The 21,245-nt window shown below is 45.3% G+C and overlaps 1 long non-coding RNA gene across 1 annotated transcript in view; it reads right to left on the bottom strand.

Moving 5' to 3' along the window:
* The window catches only part of LOC138581969 (uncharacterized), a 500,909-nt gene that overhangs the window by 361,302 nt on the left and 118,362 nt on the right, over nt 1-21,245 (bottom strand). Inside the window, exon 3 of the long non-coding RNA XR_011304909.1 lies at nt 18,602-18,709. This is a non-coding gene — a long non-coding RNA (uncharacterized lncRNA). The remainder of the gene's footprint in view (nt 1-18,601; nt 18,710-21,245) is intronic.

The following is a 21,245-nucleotide window of genomic DNA, read 5'->3' as shown; positions in this document are numbered from 1 at the left end:
AGTGCTTCTCCGTGCATCAGAACACTTGATGTGCAAGTTTAACAGGAGGATCACCACTCCTCGGACACTGTCTGCCCTCTCCGTCAATGTTTCTGCTTTATTGTACCCACCCCCATGGGCAGCGTGGAAATCGGGGCACGCTGGTAGCCTGTGCCTCCTGTTGCTCGCCCAATGTTAGTGGGCAGGGTTGTGTCCCGACTCAACTGTGCCTGTTCCACCAGCCTCGGTTCTGGACAGCCCTCACCTCCATGCCTCCCGCACCCTCAGAACTGCAAGAGCCGGGTGCTGCCTCTACCACCACTCTTCCCTCGCTTGGCCCATGCACGAGGTATCAGTGGTCCTTCTGTAGTACTGCCTGGCCTCCTAAGGATATGTGCCTTGTATCTTCTGTTCATTACTTGGCCCTTCTTGTCTCCACACTGCACCCCAGGCACATGGTCTGCACACCGGGTTACTGGGGCTCCACTGTGTGTCGGGCCGGAGTTCTGAAAGTACGCAGCCTTTTGTTCTTCCGTCTGTTATTTGGCCCTCTCTCATACTACTGTACCACAAGCTCCCGGCCTGTGAACGTCACACACAATTGTCAGGTACCTGTATGGATTGCTCCCATCTGAGGACTCTACTGCGGCGCGGTGTTCTCCAGTTGCTCGCTCCCCCACACAAATGCGAGCAGAGTTTTCCACTCCTTCGGCGTCCTTCCACAATCCAAAGGTGTCAAGATCCCCACTCTCCCGTGCTTCGCCTCACTGCCCTGGTGCACCGTCCTGTCTCCTGTCCACCCGACGTTACTGTCGGTTATGGACCTTAATAGTAGTGTAGCTGTTTACAGCACTGGGGGACCTGCCACCTGGGAGAATCCAGGTTGCCCCTGGCGACGGACATCTTCACCTTCTGATGTCTTTTTAATGGAGAAATCGGAAAAAAATGGTTTTGATTGATTGATGTAGTGTAACATTGTTCTGTGCTTGGTGAACTTTTTGTGCCCTCATCCTGGTGCCTGTAGTATCCATGAATGACTATGCCCCTGCCTTAGTGTTCCGAAAGGTAGTATAGTGGCAGTCTGTGTACAATAGCTGGAGGAGATGAGATATTGCTTGTTTTGTATGATTTGTGCAGGTGTTTCTTTGTGATGTGCATTGGTTTAGGGTATTCCCAATGCCACCAGGACACAGATGTGCATTGGCTTAGGGTATTCCCAATGCCATCAGGGTACAGATGTGTATTGGCTTCGACATTTGGAGGTGGGGGGTGCAGACAAGGGCAATATTATTGTTTAGAGTCCCTCATGTATACCCACTTAAAGCAATGCTGTTCTGTGTGATCTGCCATTTTCCTTTTCACAATACAACATGTCCATTGTTTTTCAATTGATATGTGTCCTTGTACTGCTGCATTGGTGCGTGCTTATATCTTTTGAAATAAAACACCTGTACTGTTCTTTTCTTGTGGCCTGTGTACATTGATTGGCTGGTGTGTGTGTGTGTGTGTGTGTGTGGGTGATTGGGTTTGTGTGAAGTCTGTGTGGTGACATTCAGTGTTTGCTTGCTTGGTTGGCATAGTCACTTTAGGCTTTTGGCATGGTTATGTTGAGATGGGCGTCACTGTTACACTCTGAGCCTGTGGGTCTTTGGCGAGGACTGACTCATTTCTTGTCTCTTTCTGTGTTCCTCGTGCACTCAGCATGTCTCTAGTCGCACATTTCGGTGCCTAGAAGTTTCTTCTATCAGTCCATTTATTTATAATAAGTTCAAAGGAAAAGATTTGGTACAGCATTGTGAAGTAAGGTAGTCTGGGGTCCAGTAAGATGTAGAGCCAGGTGAGAGAGGTGTGTTGCTTTATTCCAGACACTGCACTGGTATTCAGGTTGTAGCACTAGTGAGATGAAAGGAAGAAGGAAGTCAAGAGGAACCTGAAAACCAGGAATCCCAGAACTGCTATAAAAAACACAAAAGGAAGGGGACATTCCTTCAAAGGCTTCACATCATCACCCTCGCTACACACCCAGCATTCTTACCACAGAAAGACAATGGGCCTCATTACGAGGCCGGCGGTAAGAGGTTAATGGCACCAGTAAGGATGCCAGTGGCGTTAACCCCCTACCGCCGCATTCCGAGGTCCCTTAGCGGGTCCCACTAAGGCTGGGTGGTTTTACCAGCCGCCCTTAGCGGGAGCCGCTAAGGAACCAGGGAGCTAATAACGGGCCCGCTATTTGCGGCTCCGTTATTAGCTCCTTCCCCATTCCCATTGAGCCCTATGGGGGCTCGAATGGGAATGGGGAATGGTTTTCAGAATGGGGACTTACCAGGTCCTCCAAGGTTGGAATCACCCGGTAATTCCCCATTCCGACTACCCGGACCTGGACACGACTTTGGAGGCAGCCATGGTGCTAATAGCACCATGGCTGCCTCCAAAGTCTTAATGACCCCCAATGTCTTGTCTGTCTCGTCACATCTCTTCCTGGGAGGGAGGGCAGGAGCCCACCTTCCCCCGACTGTCGTCCTTGCAAGGAGCAGACCGTCATCAAGGGTAAGGCTAACTGCGCTTGATGCAGTATCACTAAGCCTCCTTGTGCCCCTGCACTGCTGTGTGCTGCTCTGTGATCGAGGTAGCGCCCTGAAGCAATTTTCACGCATTAGCCTCCTCGTTTTGTTTCTCCATCGCTTTGTCCGTACTACGAGATGAGAAAATGGCCGCCGCCTGCTGATCCCATTTGTTTACCTGTTGCCTAGTAACGCTCTCAGCTGACCTACGCAGCCTGATTGGTCAGAGCGCAGCACTTGTTCGATCCGGCTTCACCGCAAGGTGAGAGCCGGACTCGCCACAGAAGACCCAAAGTCTGTCTGTGTCTGTCCGTGTCCGTACGAGCCCTCGGTCAGACACCCTGCTAATCTTCAGCCTCCACCTGCCACAACAGTCCTTCACCCGGGCAGGAGCCCCCCATTGACCCATCCAGGGCTGTAGGAGCAGCGCCTCACAAGCGACCACCGAGCAGCATCAGCGCTGCAGGGTCAGTAAAACGCCTTCTCCCCTCAGCCGCATCACATTGCCTGTTGCCTTCCGTGACACCCCTCTGCACTACGAACAGTCTCACCAGCCACAAAACCGAAGTCTGTACCATATTGGCCATACTGCCCCTATCATAGCCATATGGTGTGCTCCCGAATCTCCTGCAGGTAAGATGGCCACCTTCACACTGGTGCCCAATTTGTTTATATTGGTTGCCTAGCACCCAATGGAGCAACGACCAACATTACCATTTACACTAATTGCAACTTGCGCATCTATTAACTCTACCCCACCTACCAGCCAACTTTTCCTGATTATATGAAGTAACCACTTCTACCAAGTTGCATTGCTCGCTTGCTGCTCGCCGCGCCACATTAGCGCACCGTGCATACTGTATGTCAACTGTATTGCCTCACTACTGCAGGCTGCTCCATGCCATACTACCTATCAGTGCACTATGTATACTTCACTGTAACTGTACTGCCTTGCTGCTCTACGCTGCACCATAGTGTAACTGCCTAGCCCCACTGTTTTATGCTGCTTATGCTGCTCCACACATCCATAGTGCCCCATGCCCATGGCACTGTAATACAACTGGTCCCATTTGGTGTATTGCAATCCCGATTCTTGACTATTGCACCCAGCCTATTGTGCCCTACTATTTGACTATTGCATCTAGCCTATTGTGCCTTACCTTTTGACCATTGCATCTAGCCTAGTGTGCCTTACCTTTGACCATTGCATCTAGCCTATTGTGCCTTACCTTTGGACTATTGCATTTAGCCTATTGTGCCTTAACTTTTGAAAATTGCATCTAGCCTATTGTGCCTTACCTTTGGACTATTGCATCTAGCCTATCGTGCCTCACCTTTTGACCATTGCATCTAGCCTATTGTGCCTTACCTTTGGACTATTGCATCTAGTCTATTGTGCCTTACCTTTTGACCATTGCATCTAGCCTACTATGCCTGACCATCTGACTACTGCATTAAGCACACAGCTAAGCCCTATGCTCACTACAGCCACCTACCAGACTGTCTGCATCTCACTTTTCACATTGAGTCTTACACTCTGCTTCATAGAACCCCACACAGTATCCATTGGGGACCTATCAAGCATGCCATACCTTGCTATAACCAACAATACTATAATCAAACATCCCCTAGTTATGAATGACCTCCAATACCTATTCCCTAGCAACCCTTGCACAACAGAGGCCAGGAACTCGCGTCTCAGAGCAAGACTAGCCAAAATATACGAGCCTCCCATTAGATCGCTACCCACCCTTACAGGAAAGAAGACCCCAAAAACCCTGCCCGACCCAAACCCCACGAGTACAAAAGTAGCACACAAAAGCATTCGTAGGACTAAAAACTGCGCACCCAAACAGCATTCCAAACGTAAAGACCACCCAACCTCCCACCTAGCAAATACAACTCTCACAAGCCCACCTATTAAAGGAGCTCTAATAAACTCCAGATCTCTTGTAGCACATGCCACAGGGATTGCTGATCTGATCCTGAACGATAATTTAGACTTCCTCGCAATCACTGAGACATGGTTGCGCGCTGCAGCAGGCCCTATGCTCATGCTAGCAGTTCCTGAGGGATATACAATCTTAAGACAAGATAGACAAGGAACCAGAGGTGGAGGCATTGCCATTATCCACAAATGCACCCTCTCTATGAGACTAGCACCCCCTTACGACATCCATTTGTGCAAAGTTCTTTCTGTCAAATTACCGTTGATCAACTCCCAGACGCTCAATATCCACTAGATCTACCGCCCCCCCGGGCCCAACCGGGACATTTGAGGAAGACATCCACACTATACTCTCTATTAACCACAAAAGCTCTACCCAAGTACTACAACTTGGAGACCTCAACCTAGGTTTCAATAACCCCTCGGATCAGGCTGCCTTAGCAACAGCAAAAATCCTTTCAGAATATGGCCTTAACCAAAGAAGCAAAACCCCCACCCACAATAAAGGGAGAATACTAGATTGGGTAGCAGACTACAACTGTCATGCCAAGATCCTCTCCACTTCACCACTACTTTGGACTGACCACTATCTACTCTCGTTTACGCTCTCCACCAACAGACCCCCACCCATACCTGCCCCTAGGGCTCCACCCACCTTAACTAGAAACAAGCATTACAGCGGATAGGCTCATCCCCGCTATTCTCCCCACCCTTAACTCACTTCCTAACAATAATGACCCTGAAAGCATGGTCAATGAGTACAACAAAATTATGGCTTCCTCCCTACATCAGATTGCCCCTCTCAAACAAAGACCAAGTAAGTAAAGAAAACACCTAAACAAATGGTTTACACCATTCCTAAAAAATCTAAGGCAACAAAAAAGAAACTGCGATGCAGCATGGACACTACTACCATCAGAAGCCAACAAACTAAAGCTTACAAAACTTTTACCACTCTACAAAAAAGAAGTTTGCCTAGCCAAAAGGGACACCTACGACACCCGTATCTCCCAAGATAACTCTAATATGAAAAAATGATTTACTATTCTTAAAGAACTAGAGTGCCCCATTGCAGTACTAGACACCTACACCAAAGATAAAAATGGTGCTCAGATATCCAGCTCACACTAGCTAATAAAGTATCTACATTACAAAATAAAATATCCCAAAAAAAAGCATCTTTAAATACTCCACCCACACCTAAACTGTCCGCTTATACCGCTCAAAACCACCCCATCCAATTTAACTTCTCTAAAGTAACTATCATTGAGATGGAAAAAATTATTCTATCTCTCAAACCAACCAATTGCCAGGGTGATCTCTAATAATAATTAATAATTAGGCTTTTATATAGCGCTACAAACCCTCAGGTATCTGAGCGCTGCTTATTATTACCCACGGTGTGTGGTGCTCATTTATCGACCTCGGAAGGATGAAAGGCTGAGTTTGGCTCCGCCGGGATTCGAACCTGCGTTAACAGGCTCTGCACGGGTGTCAAAGCGGGCGCTCTACTCGCTGTGCCACTTGACCGGCTATCTCTGCCTGGCACAACTCATCAAGGATGCAGCTCGAGACCTATCGCCTTTCATATCCAAGCTCATCAACGCCTCCTTTGCCACCGGCACCATCCCTAGTAACCTCAAAGAATCTTGGGTACTCCCACTCCTAAAAGAACCTACTCTTGATCCCTCAACTCCCACCAAGTATAGGCCAATCACAACATTCCCTTTCCTTCTAAAAATACTAGATAAAGAGGCCTACATGCAAATACAAAAATACTTGGAACTACACCACCTGTTAGGAGCTAGACAGTCAGGCTTCTGCCCACAATATGGAACTGAGACCGCCCTCATTGATTTTAAAACCCAGATCGACGAGCTCAGAGACAGTGGCAAATCAGCTCTGCTGCTACTGCTGGACCTCTCAGCTGCCTTCGACTTGGTAGATCATACAATCCTATGCAACCATCTCGACACAGCAGCACACTTCTCCAAAGATGCCATAACTTGGATCAGATATTTTCTAAGAGGCAGAACAATGAGGGTCTTCTCGCCCTCAACAGCGGCAGACCCCATACCTATCTCCTGTGGGGTGCCACAGGGGTCCTGCGTCTCGCCCACACTGTATAATATATTTACCAAGCCCCTTTTCGACGATCTGGACCAACTTGGTATCACCTACACTAACTATGCAGATGATACTCAGATCCTCCTCACACTTACAGGGGATTATGACACGGATTTGGCCTTGGTAAAAAGAGTGTACGTCATCATCCAAGCATGGATGGCCATGCACGGTCTATGCCTGAATGAAGATAAAACAGAACTCATCATACTGGGCACCCCCACTAACCTAAAAAAATTAGGACCTGACTACACCTTCTTCATAATAGACGGCAACCTCATTAAGGTAGCACATGAGGTAAAAACATTAGGTTTTTACCTCGACTCCACCTTATCCTTCTCTAAACAGGCCAACACGCTAGCGTCCTCCACAGCATACATTTGCAAACTTATTCAAAATGGTAAACCATTTCTCTCGAATAATAGCGGTACCATCCCAGCCAGAGCCCTCATCCTGTCCCGCCTGGACTATTGTAACGCCCTATACATAGGCTCCAACAAATCCATCATTACTAGAATCCAAACCTTACAAAACAACGCCCTTAGAGCAGCCTTAGGTATCTCCAGAAGATATTGATATTGATATTTTATTTCTATCGTGCTCATACACAAGTGTTTCAGAGTGCGACAAGGCAAGGGAGGGGAACAAGGGAGAACAAAACAGTGATCTCACTAGGCCCAGTGACATTGAGAACGCACAAGTGCATGGGAGAGGGGGAGGGGAAAAGTGCATGGAAGGGGGAGAAGTGGAAAGTGTGAAGCAGAGGAGAAACAGAAGCAGAGGAGAAACAGATAAATAACAATAAATAAATAATAAAGGCAACAAACAGTGGTAGTGCAGCCAGCAATTTGCAAGTGCTAGGTTTAAGGCAGAAGACAGGGCCGAGCACACCTCTGAGAGCAGACGACAAAAAAACTGGCTCCGGACAAATGACAAAATCCTACTAAAAACGGTGTTGCTCAACCATAAATCTCTTAACAACGCCACACCCATTACCTCTCTGAGAGATTCCACAAACGGACATCCCCAAGACCAGCTAGATCAGTAAACCTGGACTGCCCGTCCATCCCCAGATTCAAATGATCTACGATTGGTGGCAACAGCTTCCCTGTGAAAGCAGCCAAACCATCTCGTGGTTAAAATCCACTGACCACTAACTGCACGACTGTGTAACCAAAATGCAACTCACTCGCAACTCCTACCTGTTTATCCCATCCTATAGCGGTACTTCACCTCTATGTACAATACCTGTAATATTTGTAAATATCTGTATATCCTGCTTTGTATAATAATGTATAGTAATGTATTTCATTGTATGAATCACTGTAACTAAGCTTCACATATTCTTGTATCTGTTGTGCCCTGATACCCTTAGGTCTGGTGCGCTTTACAAATAATAAAACAAACAAACAAACAAACAAACAATATGTCAGATGCTGACCAGGGCCATGTGGGTGCTTGCCCTAGGAAGGTAAGGCCTTGAAAGCCTCATTGGTTGCACATGTGTTGGTGCTGTGTACTCCTTCCGTGTCTAGCTACTGGGGTCCTCTGCTTCGTCTGCTCCCCCCTCCAGCCACTTTCTTCCGTCTGGAACCCTTTATTGCAGCCCTTATCCTGCCTCTAACAGTGTCAGGTGTTCCCTTCCGTCTTCCACTCCAGTTCTTTCCAATGCCTCCCTGCAGCACATCTCCCCCACAGCACATCGCCACAGGCAGGACCTGTATATCTCTGGGTTTTTTCCTGGACACTCTCGGTTTTTACGCTCTTCTCTGGGTCTCCGGGGAACAGCGTGGACTCTCTGGGATTTCTGGCAGTCCGAGGAACTCCACCCTCGCCCCAATGTGATTGGCTACAAATGGACCGCTAGTGACCAATCACATGGCGGTGTGGGAAGAGACAAAGGAGGTCATTACAGTTCTCCCGATATCCCGCCGGTCCTTCCGGCGGGATACTGGGAAAGCTGAAATACTGCCTCTGCTGCCCGATATCCTGGAAATACCGGGATATTAGGGGTGGAGAAGTAACAGTAAGTTCCCATTCCCACAGAGTCCTTTAGGACGCCATGGGATGGTAACTACTAAATCACCGGCACCGGCTTTACCGATGCCGGTGATTCAGTCATTTATCTGCTGGTGGGGGCCTGATCTACAGGCCGGTCAGGCCAGCCGGGAGCTCCGTGGCCCACACTGGCAGACATGTTCTTTGCCTGTCTGGAAAAATGCCAGTGCTGGAATTACCAGAATTTTTCTGACATTTTTTCCAGAGCAGGTAAATTATAATGAGCCCCCGAAGTATTGAGTGTAAATCCCACTCAGACTGACATAATTTGTTGTTTTGTTTGAGATTTATTTGTTTTAAATGTGGGTGATACAGATGGTTGTAGTGTTGGAGATTAGGGGCGGGGCATTGAAGGATGTTCTTCTCTGGGTTTTACCTTTGCATGTAGGCAGGATTGCCACAAACTTGCATTCTTCCTGCCATCTGCTTTCAGGCATAGTATTCGTGTGTGTGGTTTTGTGTGGTTACTTACTTCCCATCACCCCGCCCCCCCCTTGAGTACCCAGCCCACCGGTTTCCATTTCTGTCATGCTGGCACAACAGGTGTGCCTTTCGGTTTCTTTCTTTACTCATTTGTTAGCTCTAAGATAGCACACCCATTCCTGACATTCATGGCTGCTAGTTGTGCTTAGTTCTATCCATCTCTGTTCTTCTCTCCATATCCCTGTTTCTGTTACAGCTTTTGAGATTTCAAATCCTCCGTCCTGTGCTGTTGATTTCCTCCTTAGTTCCAATCAAACTCGCCCCTGGAGACGTGTCATGCACAGTCTAGGTTGCCTTCGTCCTCTAAGTTAGTGGTCTCACCCACATGGCCTCCCAACCAGTTCTAGTGGGTGACACCTACCCACTGGACTCAGTGAGACAGTCACCACTGGGTCCGTCAGGTTGTAGGGCAGGTTCTGGGGACCTAAACTCTTTTTGGCTAACTCATCTCTTCTTACCCCAACGGTTTCTCTAATACTCTGCCTGTCCAATTATCCTCCAAAACTATCACCTGGCATCTTCCTGCACTCTTCCTGCTTGCTTCCATCTTTTATTGAGCCTCCAACTTTCCAGTAGGCATCCCCGGCAAATGGACGGTCCTCAGTGTGTATGGTTTTATGTGGTTACAAGGGTCTAGGCTGAGCCGGCATTGTTCCCTGTACAAAGACTGTAGAGTCTGTTCCTCATACAAGCAAAACACAACACACCTCCATCCTTTTACTAGAAAACATGTATGGTACATGGAGAAGCACAGAGGAAAGAGGGATGTGGGACTATGACCAGTATACCTCTGCAACTCCCTAGTCTAGGGGTATTCAAATGTTTGTATACCAAGCCCCTGAAACAGAGGTCAAAAAGCCATATAGTCCTGTAACTGGTATTTGCCAATAAAGAGACAACACAGAGTGGATTGATGTATGCCAAATGCAAGGTAACCCAGCTTTAATTGCAATGTAAAACTGGGGGGAAAACAAGATTAACAGCCAAGCTCTCACTCAAGATTTTTCTCCTCATCTCAACAGGAAACTGCAGTTTTTATAGGCATTTTGATGTCACAGTTATGAAAACCTATCGCTTCTGGTCATTGGCTTTCTCTACAGAGCTACATATATAATTATATATGTCCAGAAATAATAATTGGACAATCCTTTATCTAAGATCCCACCCATAAACCATCCCATAAAAATGTGCTACATCATCATGCTTGAATTTTATCCGTAGGCTCTAAATTACTTCTGCAGTGAAAAAGGACATGTGATTATCGGTTAACATGCGGTCACACTCTCCGTGAACTGACGGCATGATGACATGCTTTATGTAGATGGGAAGAGAAGACAATCGTGTCACCTTTGTTCTTAATTAAATCAAAGAGCCCATGCTATCTCTGCCATGATGTCGCTGAATCTCAGGGACCACTTCTAATAATTCCGCTTCACCTTATACCCACAACAGTACCAGCGCCACTCTGTTCTTGAAACATATATGAATACAGCTATTATGAATCCTTCTGCTTTCACCATGTGCTCGGTAATTATCCACATCCGCATTTCGCTGTCACACCTAGCCGATCGCTGAGACATTAATCAGCCACCTACTTATGAAATTTCCTGGGATGTTCAGTTAGTTGCATAGACTTTGAATAATCTGCCATGTTACCGTAACTTGATTTACCTTGACAGTTGGATGCATGCAATGGTATCTTGTTCACCATGTAACCGTCCCATACGGAGCCGTGGGTTTTGGCATTCCTTTGAGGCAGCGACCATCTAGCTGGCCAAAGCATATTCCCGAATTAAATGTATTTGTTTAAATAGTGTGCTTAACTGGGTCCTCTCTTATAGCTGCAGTGTTTAATTCTCTGCTGTGTTTGGTGAAGTTTTAAAATGGCAACTGCTTGTCACGTTATTTTCCTCTGCAGGGCACATTTGCTTGATATTTACCAATTTCCTGGTGCATGCATGTCACATTATATTTCTCCCTATTGGTAACAACAACCTTAACTGCCTACCGTTGTTTTGCCCTACTTGTGTAGTGAGTCCCTATCCTGTCTATACGCCTTCCTGTCACCTACTCTATTCTATTTCAAAACACACTAATTGTGCAAGCTAATGCCTTGTCTGTTCCCTACTTCTTATCTTAGAATTTAGTTTCTTCTGAGGAAGGCAGGGGAGCAGAGCCTGCAATAATTGCTGCACTACACCCCTGCTCAGTAAACATATAGCTCATGGGTCCCCCAAATGCCATTTCTGCTTCTATGTTCTAATAAAAGCAGTCTTCATACTCCCTTTTGGAAGAGTGTCGTGCTCCTCTTGGACACCCTTCGGGCCCTCTCAGGGTATGCCCGCCTCACAGTTTGAAGATCAGGACATGGCCTAGGTCTGGGTGGGGGGGCTATAGGTTGTAGCCGCGGATAGAAGCTGAGGGGCTACAACCAAAAGGCTAGCTAGCCTAGAGTCCCGACAGTCCAGACTTAAGCATAGCTCCGGATCTTTTCCAGACCTAGCAACACCCCACAACAGGTGTGAGAAACAAAAGGTTGGCAATGACTTACAGGGAGGGTGAAGGGTTATGATGAGACAGTGGGAAGAGAAACCCCAGGCCCTTCACAGAGAAACACACATTGTGCTTGTTGACGCTGGTTGCATGTGGGAGATGAGCGGAACAGATGAAATCGGATGGGAACGCATCAGAGCAACATGCTGGTGGAGTACATTAAATGCACATCACGGGCAGAGTGTGCTATAATTGCAATGGAACTCTTAGCATTGCTATGGAGTACCTGTGGACAATTTTAACTTATCAGACCAGGTGTGAAACCCCTGCAGCAAACGTACAAGAGTAGAGATGGAGCATCCATTTTCGTAAAATAGGGCAAAAATCAAATTGCAAAGGGATGACCGCCCTCAGGATGGCCCCCTGTTCAAGTAACCTGCACCTCAAAATGTGCTTCGCATTTACGCTGAGGCCTGCAAGCATTTGTCCCCAGCTGTTCTGGCTCCCAGGCATTCTGGACGAGGTGCCCTGAGCTGTTCTACCACACACCTCTGCTCCAGCATGGAAGAGCTAATCTCCAGTCACAGCCTGTAACTGGGTGGGTGCTTTAAGTGGGGTAAGAAATTGAGGGGGGCCCTCATTTGGGGGCGTGGCGTGCATGATGGGCGTGGCCTAAAGAAGAACATGTAAAAAATGGTCTGGCCTAAATATTTAAGTGCATATGGCAACAGTTGCCATCCGAATGTGCACGAGCTATATTGTGCACTTGTTGTTCATCACGCCTTCATTGCCAGCTCCCTGTATATATGAATTCCCCTAGAAGTGGAAGACGCATCAGAGAAGGCCATGCAGATCAGGAGATGTCTCTTCATTCAGGCACATCTGGGCCTTCTCTGTTGCCCTCCAGGAACCAGCGCTGAAAAGGTACAGCATGTGCTCTTTTCCAGAAAAGTGTTGCTGTGAGCCTGCTGACTGCACCCGCTTTCCATGCATCGATGCTTAGCCACCACTTTTTGGGGACTGCTGAGTCTCAGCCCCGGCCCACTAAGCACTGGGAACCAGCATGTATACATCAGTTGCCATCTAAGGGAACACGACAGACTGGTAACATGGAATAACTTAGTTTGAAGTAATGTGCCCTTCCATGCAGAGTGCGACTGCTCTTACGCAGGGTTCAATATTTATGAGGCCTTTATGTGAAAGAGGTGTAAGGGCTGCCGTTCACCTTTAGCCAGTTTGCGGTGAGATAATGCGCCTGGGAGTGGTTATTAATTTCATAGGGGTGTTTGAAAGTCGCCAGATATTTGCAAATGTATCGCAACCCCCTTTGGTGTCTTGGACAGCACGCGTTGGCATTCAAACTCCTGCGCAGGGAAGAAGGAATTCTAAGAGCGTTCCCATCAACGGGAGACGCGAAAACCACTGCCAAAGAACGGCCCAGATGTGGCGGGTGAGCAGGAGGGCCAGTTCCCACTGCAGAACCGGGTTAGCTGGCTGCCCCTAATGGAGTAGGAAGGTAAGGCTTTCCTGGCTTCAGTGGTCCAGTTGAGTATCCCTGGGCTCAACGTCTGTGCTTTAACCAGACAACCTTCATCACCCAGCTACACAACATCCCCTATTCCAATCTAGCCAAAGACATCCACGCGGTTAGGCTTTGAACTGCCAGTTACTCCTGTGCTATTTGTTTCAAAACCTGAAGGGTACAATTCTGGAGCCCCTCAGACCCTGGGCTGCATGAAGTCCACCATTGGTGCTCCGCAATTGGTTAAAGACGAAACTGCTTCTGTGTACTTGAATCATAGACACTGAAGAAATGATGGTGTCAAGATACGTCCATTTTTTGAGGAGAGATTAATTGTGGTGATTAAAGAAGTCCGCTGTGACTGATAATGTCCTGCTGTGGTGTGTTGGAACCCCGGGGTCCCGGCAGAGCCCCGGCTCAGCCCCACTTTTTGAGACTGCCGGGGGACAGGCCAATGACAGAAAAGAAGGACTTCAATTTGACACACTGCTACCGTGAATACATTTCAGTAGTGGGAAAAGGGATGTGGGGGTGGGGTCCAGTTACCACCTAATCAGGGCCAGCCCTAGGATTTTCTGTGCCCTGGGCAGCAAACGGTATTGGGGGCCTCTCTTAAAGGATGAATAGTGACATCAGTGATATTACAGAAAATAATCTCACTGAATGACTCTATAATACGTAAATGTATTATGGGAAATTACATTAATAGCATGTTGCTATGAATAAGGCTGGAGACAAATAAACTGTGCCCCCAGTAAATGGATTGTCTCTGCTAATATTTACCTATGTGGCAATATCAGGAGTGAGTTTTTTTGTGAAGTAGCAGTATGTACTGAATTCCTTGTAGAGACTTCTGATTTTGGCAGATAAGGCATAGTGAGATAAAGAGATTTGACAGAAAGCATACACTTCTGGTAAGAGGCGAAGCCTGGATTTGAGAACAGTCTACAATTCAGGCACTTGAGATCACATCTTTTCCTAGATGTAATTGGTAGAAATATTGTTTGCAAAACGTCTTTTGGAGAAAAATGTGTTATTTACAGAATCTACAGGTAAGAATTATTTTGACTTTAAAATAAATAAACTCCAAGCAGTCTCCATGGATGTCATGTCAGGGCAGGGATTGGGCCTGGGGCAGACTGGGCAGGCTGCATATGTTGCAGGATTGCCTTATAGTGCGATAGAGCCTATTTACCTGGGAGGTCTTGAGGCAGGGAAGTAAGCTATTTCCCAGGTCTTCAAATGTTAACACAATTAGTTTTCAAGTCCTAAGTGGGAGGCTCACAAATATGCTTATAGAAGCCGAGTACAAAGGGGAAAAGGGTGCAGTTGCACCCATCAATTTGAACAACAGGGCAGGAGTTTCATTTTGCCCCTATGGAGATTATGCAAAGTATTTGCATGAGGTTACCAAAAATGAAAAATAAATCCAGATTGGTTGCTGGGTTCCTTTATATCGCTGGGTGTGGCAGGATTTCTGTCTCTTCTCCTACTGGGTTCAGGCTAGGTGATGTGTTAGGAAGCATCTTGCAAACTTATCAAGTGTGGTGTACTTCAAAATGAGAAGGGAGACTCATTAATGTACCCCCTAAGTCTTAAATGGAAGAGGAAAGCAGGCCAAAGCTATTTTTGGGTGGAGGAATAGCAGGGGGAAGCAGGTGATCTTATAGCAGAATGCTGCAAAGGCAGCTCAGCAGGTTGGGTGACTGTTGGTCTGTTGATATATGTTTATACCTTCAAGTAAATCATATGGCTTTTTTTCCAATTCCTGGAGTAAAATGTGCTGCACAGTGTTTTGTTTCGACCTGGGGATGAGAATGGCTCACTCTCTTCACTCAGAATGTCTGCCCCATAGCGAAATCAAAAGCTGGAAGCCATGAATATATGCAGAGTAAGTACACATATCTTAAGATGACAAATACACATTTAGTTAAATTTCTCTTTTCCCCCTAGAAGAAAGTGCGCAGGACAAAAGAGCATTGGCCTATAATAAAAAATAATCAACACCAGAAAAATAACTTAATAGAGGAGATTTTCCAATAACTATGCTGGTAAAGTATAAAAGGTGACCACATTGTTCAACCCAACAAGCTATAGTGAAATATTCCTTGGAAAACAAAATCCAAAAACAAGACATGTGCTTTGATGACACTTGTATGTAGTCTTGTATGTAATCTTCTGCAGTGGCAGCACAACATCCAGTGGTGGCGGGGTGCAGGAAGCAGGAAGGGAAAGAACCAGAAGAAGGCTCTCTGTTGATGCCCCAAAACTCTGGAACATACTCCTCATCAAAATCAGACTCCCCCCATCGCTTCTACAGTTCAGGGAAGAGCTCAAGAACCTCCTCTTCAAAGAATGGCTCCTCCCTAACACCCAGGTCCACACAGCCTACACCTCCCCCCCAACCTGAGACTGTGTGATCTGCTTTTTGCTGTTTTCTACCCTGGTTGCTTATAGATCCTTTGTTTGGTGCCACTTCCCCGCCCTCCCCTCTTGTTTTCTCCCTGCTTCCTTGTTCTCTGCTTCCATCACTGTGCTCTCCCCCCTATGATTATAAAGCGCTAGTTTGCTTCCCGAAGCTAGGTCCATACTCAATAAATACCCAAATAATATTAATAATAATAATGGGTGAAATCCTGGTAGGTAGACATCCACTTGAGCAAACTTGCTGGCCTCAAAAACACCTAAGGTGGGGTGTGCCGACCCTCTGGAAAAAGCAACTTTGTCCACCCACATATATCCTTTACTTGTGCCATGAAAAGCAGCACATGGATATAACCTGGGAAAAATAACTGCTCCAGTCTCCAAGATTGCAACCTCTCTTACCACATACTCAGCAAATATTGATAGCTTACTTGCCCTCTCATCATTTCGTCTCCTCACCCCCATGTTTGGCTTTCAACAATACTCTGTTTTATAAAGGTGACTTGAAAAGTACACAAACCATTGGGAGGTACTCACACAAATTAAGCAAAACATGTACAATAATTGGGCATTATCCCCCCCCACCCCCCCAGTCTTGAATGGAAGATTCCAAATACCAGAATGCAATTCAGCAGGAGGCAGAAAATGAACTGTACTTTCAGCACTTAAAGACTCATACGACAAGGTAATGTGTAAAAAGATTACCTCTTTGCATTTCAATGTTTGTCAAATGCAGACTTCATATATCATGTGATGTAAATATTCCATTCTATCAAAAATAAACGCTTTTGTTGTGCTAAATATGAACATCTGAAAATAATGTAGGGAGTTTAAAACTGTTTTGTGTGATATATTTCAACTGACCTGGAGATGGGCGTAGATTTAGGCAGCTAACTGGTGCATTGTGTGTGCTTCCAGAATAAAAATGCGCCCTTGCACTTTAGCACATGGAAATGTTAAGAACGCCTTGTCCTAAACAATAGTCTCTCAAATTAGCCATGACATATGAAGCACTCCTACATGAAAAGCTTTGCTAGGAGAAAGTGCTACGTCATTATGGGGCCCTGCTGTGTTTGATGGGCCGCGGCAATGGGGGGTATTTGTCTTTAGAGCATCACAGGGGTTTGGGAAGTGACACCATGGCCTCACTCTGACAGGAAAATCGGGCTATGTGTCAGGGATTGGAACCCTTTATTGTAAAAATTGATCTGACCACATTGTCAGAGGTTAAAAGTCTAAAGGTCTGATTCATGGAACGTTTCCTATGGGATTGCGCCATTATAAAACATTTCCATGAATCAGGTCCTAAGGCTTGAAGAAAAGGTTATGGAGGCTGAGATTATTTTAGCTATTAATCAATTACAAGTTGGTAAGTCTCCAGGACTTGATGGCCTGCCTGTGGAGTTCTGTCGGTCTTTCTCCAGTGTGCTTTCCCCAGTCTTTTGCAATCTCTATAGTTTTCTACTGGTGAGAGGGGAATTGTGTTTGACGATGTAGGAAGCTCTTATTACTTTGCTTCCTAAACCTGGCAGGGGTCATTCTAGGTGTGAAAATGATCAACCGATATCCTTATTTAATGTTGATGTGAAGATTTTAGCAAAGGTTTTTGCAGATAGGTTGAGTGGCTGTATTGGTGAGGTGATTCATACGTCACAATCTGGGTTTGTAAGCCAACGCTTTGGATATGATAAGTTAGAACTCTTCTAAATATGCTCAAAGGCGGCCCTCATTTATTTCGATGTGGCAAAGGCCTTTGAGTTAAGTGGATGTTTTTGGAATTCACGTTTGGTAGGATGGGTTTTGGTAAGGCGTTTATTAATATGGTGACTTGTTTGCACTATGGTGTGTCGGTGAGGATTTGGGTTAAGGTACTGTTTCAGAGTAATTTCGACTGTATAGGAGCACACAACAGGTTTGAGCTTTGTCACCATTTTTGTTTAACATAGCCCTAGAACTGTTGATTAGATTTATCCATCAGATTTAGGATTCAGGGGTTGTGATTTGGACCAATTAAACTCAAGGTGTTGGCTTCTGCAAATGACTTGGTAGTTGCATTATCGGACCCTTGTGTTTGTTGTCTGATTTTGTGGGGTGTTTTTAATGAAGTCTGCTCACGTTCTGGTAAAAGAAATTACTGGTCAAAGAGTGTCATTTTTCCCTTGGCTGAAGGTTGTTGTCCAGGTGACTTTGAGGGTTGGTATTGCAAGTGGTCTAAGGAGAGTGTTGTAGATTTAGGGATAACACTAGTGTGGGATATGAGGAAAACGATGCCTGTTAATGTGGAGAAAGTGGTTCTGAATATTAAGAAAAATGTTGATAGATGGAAGAATATTAGGTTGAGGGTGTGAGGGAGAATAATCTTATTAAATTGCATTTCTTACTAAGGTTTTGTATGTTATCCAGTGGTAGCCTTTGCCATTCACTAACAAATTATTATATGTGATTGATAAAGTGTTTAAGGAATTCTTATGTCATCAATCATGTTTGTGATGTCATATTTGATGTCATGGGTGTTATTCTTAGCAGTGCACGGCGTTGGAGCAAGTTATGGTTGTTTAGCTTACCAAAACTGGCGAATTTCAGGTTTATTTTGGTTTTACTTGTAACCATAATGTCCCTTTAACAAGGTTTTTTCATTGAATTGCATACGTTTTTATTAGTGCAACATAACCATAACGTCTATGAACATCTGACTTCACTGCAGACCTTCCGGACAGTGCCACATGACCAGATACTGGCGCGCAGCATGATGACGTGTCTGAGAACCCATCTGCACTTCACGATAAGATCCGTGCTTCGCAGACAGTTTGAAACTGCATTTTCTACTGATCTAGGAACTTTCAACTTCAAAATTTCCCTTGCACAGCTCCTACACCTATTCCTACTCATCCATTAACAATCTAGTACACGGTACATACTTTTAGAATGGAATCAGCTAGTGCCATCCCTCCTGCCCAAGAGACACCACCACTGCTGTAATCAAGGCACATGAGAAACACTGCCCCCTACCTTGGAAATAACACATGCACAATATTTTCCCCTGTCCACCTGCCCGTCCATATTAGTGTTTGGTGCCTCTTCCGTCATTTCCCGCCCCACGTTTCGTTCTAAGCTCTCCTGCCAAAAAGAAAATAAAAAAATGCATCAAAAAACAATAAAAGAAATGTTCCTTTAGGAACCAACTTTCACAGTTAAAAAATAGAATTAAAAACATTTTTATAGACTCCATCTACTTTATATTTCTCAGTAAAGTACATAGACTCAACAAGATTTTCCAACTTTTCCATTTGCATTTTATGTTATGCTAATGGCAATATTGTGGCGTTTATCCTCCGTTCCAGGGATGGAATGGAGGATACCGGCCTGGCAGACCAAGTTATCAGCCCAAGCGAAGCATGAGTGGATAACGAGGTCTCTGGACCATTATCCCCCCATTCCAGCTCCTGTAATGGGGGATGAAGACCATTCGCACCCTAGGTTCCCAAAGCGGGAACCCAGGGTGCTAAAAAAAAGGATTTTTCTTCCTAAACCGGAATGCCTCGGTGTCCCGGTGTAGGAAGAAAAATCCTTTTCCAAGATGGCCACCATGGAAAGGGAAAGTGGGTTTCCATACAGGGCCACTCTTCGCTTTCCATGGCAGCCTGCAGAAGGCAAAAAGAGAACTCTATGACCATATTACCACAAGCACATTTTTTTCCTTTTCAAATCTATCCCAATTTCGAATAACTTTACCACAAAGCCAGTCCAAGGTAGACATGGCCACTTTAACCCCATGTTTTGTCCCTCGTGGTCATGGCCAGTAGACAGAGTGTCTGGATCATGACCTTATTCCATGACCCGGACAATCTGGCCATTGCCCATGGCCACAGGCTACACCTCAGTCACCAAAGGTATATCACTATTTTTTGTACCTACATTATGACACTTGTCAAAAAATAAAACACGGGCACATTTGCAAAACCATGCTTTCAGGTCCTTCTCAATGCTCCTTACACAAGTTTGCTGGAAATCCACCCATGGTTTATTTTTTCAATAGTGTCAAATGATGCACATACAATCTTCATATAACCTAGCCCCCACTTGACAAAATCCTATCAGACCGTATGAAAAAATGTATGCCTATATCTATTTATGCCTATATCTATAATCGTTTTGCAAACCTTTGTGTAGATTTGTCAAATGGCACCACATTTATAAGCCTTTACAATATTTTGGGACCCCCCCCTCTAATTCTGCCCTCGCTTGACAAAATCCCACTGAACTTCGCAAAAACATTTATATCCAGATCTATTATCAGTTTGCCAAATTAAGTATATATTTTGTCAAATGGCACCTCATTTATAAGCCTTTGCATTATTTTGGGACCCCCTTCGAATTTTGCGCCCTCTTAACAGAATCCCACCAAACTTTGCAAACTCATCTGGGATCAGGTTAGGAATATAACTGCAAAATTACATGCGTTCCATTAAGTGGTGCCAAAGTTATAAGCCATCAAAGACTGCTTTTCACCAAACCAGTAATGCAGAGGTGTCCGCAAACTTTCACAGGACTGTTCGTGAACATCTGGACTGTTCACAGACTTTTGCAGAAAAAAACACTTGTTTTTTTGCTTCTTGCAGCCATATTCCATCCCATCCTCATCAACCCTCACCTCCCCAGAGATTATTTGATAAATTTGACAAATGTAATGTTGTGTTTTTTAATATGTTTTTACCGCATTGTCCATGGACACCGGCCAATGTCTGCTAATCCAAGATGTGGGGTGTTTCCAAAAATCTGACACACCTCACGCTTCATGCCAACCAATCAGTGAACACGTTGTGTGTCTGCAGACATGACGCAAGTCTATTAGCCAATCGGTGTCCTGTGCACGCAGTGAACATGGAAGTGTGTCCGGAGCGGACATAGATGTCACTAATTATTTTGCCTTACATTTTCGTTGTTTAAACAAAAACTACTAGACTGATCTACACCAAATTAACAAAAGCACGCTTTCGGGACCAAGCCGCCGCTCCTGCTGCAAATTTGGTGAAAATCCATTCAGCGGTTTGGGCTGTAGGCGTGGGTACATTTTTTTCCCATTATGGGAAAAAATTGAAATTTTGGGACCCATATAACTTTGCCCCCCCCCTCGACCAAACCTCACAAAACTTTGCAAATAAATTCAGAGTGGGCCATATACTTTTGTTTACAAAGGATCCGTCCAGGGGGAGCGAAGCTATAAGCCACCCAAAAAGGGCTCTTCCTGTGGGTTTAGCAACTTAAACATAACTACATGGCCGCTACCACAGGCCATGTAATTTATATATATATATATAGATATATATATATATGTATATGTAGGAACAAACTAGTTGCAGTGATGTTAAGGTGAGAACTTATTGCAACAAAACCCCTGAATTTAGCTAACGTCACCTTAACTTTGCGTCCCCTGTTGCGCAGCCTATGACCACAATGATGACATCACTGACATCACTAATGGCATCATCTATGGCATCACTGATGTCATCACTGATGGCATCACTGGTGACATCCCTAATTGCATTGTATATGACATAATGATGATTTAACTAATGGTATCAGACATAAGACCACTGTAGGTATTTGTCCATATTTAAACCACCTTTATGTTTCTACATATGTGATATTACCA

The sequence above is a fragment of the Ambystoma mexicanum genome, chromosome 3q (assembly GCF_040938575.1).
Source record: "Ambystoma mexicanum isolate Mex_15411 chromosome 3q, UKY_AmexF1_1, whole genome shotgun sequence".
Taxonomy (NCBI): Eukaryota; Metazoa; Chordata; class Amphibia; order Caudata; family Ambystomatidae; genus Ambystoma; species Ambystoma mexicanum.
The sequence above is the reverse complement of the archived record's forward strand: the minus strand, read 5'-3'. Positions and strand labels throughout refer to the sequence as shown.